Source organism: Panthera pardus, unplaced genomic scaffold, assembly GCF_024362965.1.
Source record: "Panthera pardus isolate Hobbes unplaced genomic scaffold, ASM2436296v1 HiC_scaffold_8, whole genome shotgun sequence".
Lineage (NCBI taxonomy): Eukaryota > Metazoa > Chordata > Mammalia > Carnivora > Felidae > Panthera > Panthera pardus.
The window spans coordinates 116353319-116359745 of record NW_026527013.1 but is presented as its reverse complement, the minus strand read 5'-3'; the positions used below and the strand labels follow the sequence as shown (position 1 = coordinate 116359745).

General features: G+C 47.6%; 1 protein-coding gene across 2 annotated transcripts in view; it reads left to right on the top strand.

Moving 5' to 3' along the window:
- The first annotated feature begins 544 nt into the window (after positions 1 to 544).
- The window catches only part of GSDME (gasdermin E), a 64141-nt gene continuing 58258 nt past the window's right edge, over positions 545 to 6427 (top strand). Inside the window, exons 1-2 of one of the 2 annotated variants that reach the window (XM_019443623.2) lie at positions 548 to 658; positions 5926 to 6144. The gene's annotated coding sequence lies outside the window, so the exon portion shown is untranslated. Of the gene's footprint in view, positions 659 to 5925; positions 6145 to 6427 lie in introns of both variants that reach the window. The other variant, XM_019443624.2, reaches the window with a different exon arrangement.

The following is a 6427-nucleotide window of genomic DNA, read 5'->3' as shown; positions in this document are numbered from 1 at the left end:
GACTTGAACCTAGTTGCATGAATTCCTAGTAACGTCAGGACCCAGCGTGGGCACGGTCACACCACACAAAGCAGGACACTCCCAGGCGCGGACACCAGGGGCTCCCCACAGGGTACAGCAGCCTCAGATTTGCCGAGTGGAACGGTGAAGCCGCGGTGCCAGTCCGCACCCCACTGTTGGTGGCGAGGCCCGGCAGGCTTCAAACCCCTCCGGACCGAGGGCGGGCGATGAGGCCTCGGGGAGGAAAGCCGAGCACACTGCTCTGGTGCGCCCCAGGCCTCGGATCGCTAAGACCTGGCGGGGACTCCGGCCAAAGACGAGCCCCGGGGCGTCAGCGACCCGCCAGAGCGTAGTCACCCAAAGAGAGGGAACCGGCCGGCTCTGGGCCTTCGGGCCGGTCTCGGGACGCCGCCCGCCGTCCTCGCCCCGCCTCAGTTGCACCCGCCCCGCCCCGGCCCGTCCCGGCCTCCCTCGGCCCAGTTCCCCCGGTCCCGTCTGGCTGGCTGGCCGCGGCGCAGGAGAAGCTGCGGAGCAAAGGTCCCAGCGGCCCGCCCCCTCCCGCCGAGCCCCCGCCCCCAGCCCGCCCCGCTTGGCTAATTCGCCCGGGCAGGCTCGGGGCGCTGCGTGAGCGGCTGCGGGGATCAGGCGAAGCCGGCAGGTGAGTGCGGCGGCGCGGACTCCGCTCCGGCTCTCGCCCCGGCGGGCGTTCGGCCCCGGGGAGCCGGGTCCGCGGCTCCTGTCTATCGGGGACACTCCTCCCCGCTGTTGCTCCATTCCTGAGGGAGACCAGTCGGTCGGCTGCCCAGCGACTGGCCATCGGGACGCACTGCGTTCCACTCTCCCCCATTCCCGGGCCTCTCTCCCCCACTTCCCCGCTGCCTCTTTCTTCCCGGGCTGTTGCGAGGACTGGTACCTTGTGTCCCCTCGTCCCCACCCCGTTCACCATCTCTCTCCACTCCTTCATCCTTTGTCCTCCCGTTTCCCCCTGGATGTGCAAAGGCTTTCCCAGCTTGCGGGGCGTGTGTGCGGGAAAGGAAGGCCGGAGCACACGAGTTGGGTGTCTGGGCTTGAACGATTCCCTATCTGCCTGAAATTGGGCCCCAAGCTTGGAGAGAAGGCCAAGCCCCCCTGAATGTCCTAGGCGGGGGATGGGATGACCTCATTCACAGCTGCCCGCGTGGCTTCCCTAGGCCTCGAGGTGCGGACCCCCTGGGCGCCCACTTCACATCTGCACCTGAGAGGCAACGAGGAGGGGGGGGCTCCTACAAAGGCGTTTGTTGTAAAGTGTTTTGAAACACCACTCATCGAGGGGCGGCTCTGTTCTACAGGATGGGGAGAGGGATGGAGGTCTTGGGGTCGCAGCCCTCAAGAGGCAGACAGAGAATTAGAGTGGAACGAAAGAGGTGCTGTGAGGTCAGAGAAGCAGCTGAATACATGTAGTGTGAATTGATCATTGTCACAATCAACCACCAATGAGCTCTTCCTATTAAGGAAAACATCTGTGAGAAGTGGAGCCCAGGCAATTAGAGACTTGATCTGAGAAATATGGCCCAGGCTTCCAGCTGCTGTCCCATAGATCGCCTGCTTTAAGAGGAAGTTTGGCATTTTCCAGCAGTGGTTTTCTTTTTGTTCTCTTTGAACCCTCAAGGGGACCAGAGAGTTCTTCTCTGTTAAGCCCTGTCTCTTCTGTTACCCACTCCACTTCCCGAAAGCCTTTTCTGTCTCACCCTGACTCCTTTTTCAAACTCACGCCTGTCCTGTGACCATCATTTGTGTGTTTTTTCTTTCACATACTGCTTTTTATTTTAGAAAGAAGCGATAGAGTACCTTGTCTTTAATTTGTCTTTTTATAAAATGAGCTCAGGTCCTGGGCTGTGAGCTGGGAGGATATAAAAAGATGACACCTCTGTTTTAATAGACTAAATTTTACTTTGTTATTTAGAAAACTAAAAATAATTCAAAATGTGCTGAAGTTGTTAACTATGAGACATGTACAGCAATGTCTCGTTTCCCTGGATAGTGAGGAAATAGCGTGTCCCATAACTGTGATTGTCACTTCCACTGTAACTGTAGTCTACCCTTTTGAGCACACTTTATTTTATAAAATGAATCTTATTCATATTTTAGAAAATTAATCCTATCAAAGAAAAGAGCTGACTGAGGAAATCAGCAAAGCACGGTGGTCAATGGCTCAGGTTTGGGAGGCAGTTGGACCACCATTGGAATCTTGGCTTTGCACTGATTCTCTGTGTGACATTCAGTGTCCCACAGATCTCCAGGAATACACTTAGACTTGAAAGAGTTGGGTTTGTTGCTTGTTGCAGCGAGGGCGTCCTCACAGCTCAGGGAACCCTGGGGCGTCTCAGTAAGTGGGTGTTAGAAAGGAGTTCTAGCGTTCAGGCTTGTAGGTGGTTTGGGGGAGAGTTTAAGGAAACAGGACTGAGCTCTGGATTGGATGCTGTCAGGAAGAGGGAGAATTCTATGGAGTATCTTCACAGATCTTGTCTAAAATGAAAGAAGGCTGCAGTGAGGCTAAAGCTGTGGTTGGCCAAGAAGCAGCTGTCATTTGTTAGCCACGACTGGTGGTGGTGGTGGTGGCTGTTTGGTCATTTTTGTGGTTTGGACAGTATTCGAATTTTGAGGTCACACAAGATTACGAGGGGTCTTGTTTTTGTTCTAATTTATCATGACGTCACCCAGAGTGGTCTTGCCTGATGTTGCTGTGCTGAGGCACTGTTCGTGCTCAACAGGAGCATGCCGGGCCTGCACCTGGCCACCCCAGGGCTGGCTGATAGGACCAGGCCAGCTCCCCGGTGCCAGGGCTACTTTTTTTCTTTGTTTTCTTCCCTCTTTCGTGATATGGACAAGTTGCTTAACATCTTCGAACTTGAGTTTCCATCTCTGCACAATGCCTACTCGGTGTTGTTTTGAAGATTCAATGAGGAAATGCATAGCGAGAATTTAGCCCAGTGCTGGCACAGCACAGGTGCTCTACAGCTCCTCTCTTTTATCTAGTGTATTTTGATGTTGAGGTTTCTTCCTCAGAACTACTCAGAACTTCCTCAAAACTAATCAGCCAGAGCTGCTCCAGAGAAGCATCCTGAACTGAGCATGAAGAAGAACTGGGTCCTTTCCAACTCAAAGATTTGATCATTCTGTCACTTGGAACCATTATGAATGGATGCTAATTATGCGTGTTCTATTCTCAGGCCATCATGACCTTGGTGCCTATTTTACCTTTGCTCCCAGGAGCCAGTGGCCCCAGTTGGCCGGGTGCTTTTCTGACTTGGTATTGTCTTGCTTTCATAGTCTCTTCCTTCAAAATCTGTTGTCCAGGAGTCTGATTCAAACTTCCGTATCCTTACCACATTTGCTTTTGCTTTCTGAGTTCCAATTGCTTTGAGCTGGGTGAGTAAGGACCTTTTGCTAATGGAATTTCTTTTTTTTTTTTTTTAAGTTTTTATTGAAATTCCAGTTAACATACAGCGTAATATTAGTTTCAGGTGTACAATTTAGCAATTCAACACTTCTTTGCAATACCCCATACTCCTCACAAGTGCATTCCTTAGTCCCTATCACCTATTTAACCCATCCCCCCACCCAGCTAATGGAATTCCTTTTTTCTTTTAAATGTTTATTTATTTTGAGAGAGAGAGAGAGAGAGACACAGACACTCCCAAGCAGGCTCCTGGCTGCCAGTGCAGAGCCTAACGTGGGGCTCAAACTCACGAACCATGATATCATGACCTGAGCTGAAATCAAGAGTCAGATGCTTCACTGATTGAGCCACCCAGGTGTCCCATAGCTAATGGAATTCTTAAGGCCTTTTGTGAGAGCCAGGATCTGGAGTACAGCTGTGAAATGCAATGGGTTTTTAGGCCTTGAGCCATTAAGCTAGATCTCTCATGAGGCCATTTTTGTCTCCTTTGAGATTGGAGCACACTGGAAATTTGAATCTGAATTCTGACTAATGGTTGAATTGAGACTCTATTGTGCTTGTCTGTCAGGCAATGTGGGTTCTAGATCTTTCAGTTGGCTTCCAGGCATAGTATTTAATGTTTCCTGGCTAGACCGTTACTTTAGATATTTGAGAATGGTATGGCAGCTTATTGTTTCCACTACAACATGATAAACTCGACTGTATTAAATTTCTATCCTGTGTTTTAGCTGGCCTATTATATAAAAAACTCCTAGGAATAAAGAAAAAAAAAATAGAAAATGGACCAAGGACACAAATGGTTAAGAAAAGGAAATACAAAAATCGTTTAAACAAAAGATGCTTGATTAAATTCATATTAAAATAACATATCCTAAGACTATACTGAGATATACTGTTTCTCACCTATGATACTGACAAAAATATAAAAGTTTGAGAACTACTGCTGAGACTTTGATACCTTACTGGTGAGACTGCAAAATGGTACAGCCCCTAAAATTATGGATGTATTTACCCATACGTCTAGCAATCCCTCTTGTAGGAATCTTCCTTTGGATTCTCCTACCCATGTATGAAGAACACATGTCCAAGAGTATTTAGTGTGGTATTCTTATGCTAAAAAACGTAGACGTAACCTACGTGATCAGCCCTACAAGACAAACAGTGGTACAGCCACATGATGGAGTATTCAGCTGCAGAGATGAAGGTACTAACATGGGAAGATTTCCAGCACATCTTGTTACATGATAAAAAAAATAAGATGTCTGCAGAACAGTGTGCAGACTTCTTTGAACTTGTATTTGTATAAAGAAATACTGTGGTAACATACCTGCAGGGAAGAGCTTTGAAAGGATAGATGGAATCTGGGGACAAATGAGATTTCACAGTGTATTTTTTTTTTTTTTACACAATTTAGATATTTGAGCCATGTAATATATTATGCATTTAAACATAATAATAAAAAGAAACCTCTAGCTTTAATTTCGCAAGGAGAATATATGGATTTTCTTGATCGAATTAGCCTGATTCTAATAAAAACCTATAAAGCAATAGCCACCTGCATTAGCTTTTCCTAAAGCACACTGCTCTGTCAAGAAGGAAAATTAACTGTGTTTGATGGTGGATGGAAACAAAATAATTTAGGAGTTCTTTTTCTTTAGCCTCTAATTCCTCTGGGGAGGATTAGTGTCATTACAACAGCTTTGTTATCCACAACAGATGGATTTTATTATTTATATGTTTTCCTTTCTTTCTTTTTTTTTTTTTTTTGTTCATTTATTTATTTTGAGAGTGAGCGAGTAGGGGAGGGGCAGAGAGGGAGAGAATCTGAGACAGGCTCTGGCCTGTCAGTGCAGAGTCTGATGCGGGGCTTGAACACATGAATCGTGAGATCCTGACCTGAGCTGAAACCAAGAGTCGGACACGTAACTGACTGAGCCACCCAGGCGCCCCAAGTTGTGTTTTTTAATGGCAAGTCTGATTTGGCTTTTTCAGAAACCTGTTTGACCTGAAGGGAAGTTAATGAACTCCCTTTCATGTTATACCAGAAAAGAATAGAAATTATAAAACTAGAGATGCAGATACCAATGGTGTATATACTGAGGCAGATTCTGCTGTGGCTCTGCTCTTGGACAAGCAGGATGAATTCCCACAGATCATTGGGGAGACCTTATTTTGTTAAAGGTTCTTTCCGTACGTTCGGCAAAATAAATCTTACACGCTACCCTGGGTCCACTTTCAGCAGGTATGTCCCCCACCAATCTGCTTCCTCTTGAATTTCCTTTCTTGGTACCTGGCATCTCTATCTCCTTGGCCAACCCACACCTGACATACCTGGAGACCATCCTTTGGAGTCCCTTTCCATACCACCCTCACATCCAACCAGAGTTCAGGGGAAACCACCAAATCAGCATCTTTTCTATCCTTACACCGATGACATAGTTCAGTGTAACCATTCGACGTCCATCTCTAATCTTGTTCCCTCCCAGCTGGTTTCCTGTTTTGCTTCCAGAAGATCTTGCTAACGGTCCACTCTTGATTGCATTGCTCCCTGTACAACCCCTCTGATGGCTCCTGCTGCTCTGGCCCCCAGCAAGGGAGGCACGGCTTGCATGGCCTGGACCAAGGCTTCCTCATCCCTGTCCTTTGCCCTTCTCTGCTCTAAAACCGTGCACTCCAATGAGAGAAACAATCCCAGAGCTTGAAAGGTAATTCTGTATCTGTCAAGCAAGTGGTGATGGGTATACTTACACAAAATGATGTCTCGTGGACCATGATAAGCTTGTCAGTCACAAATCTTGCCATGCACGATCTTCCCCACCCCTTCCACCACCTCCTGCAAATGCCAGGCTTTTATAATTGCTGATCTTCTGCCTGTTTCTACTTAGTCCACTAAATGCAGTTGGATCCTGCATACTTCAGGAGGACTTCTCTGACCGTATGCTTCTCTCCAGTTGGATTTAGAACCCTTTTCTTGGTTCATTTCTTATG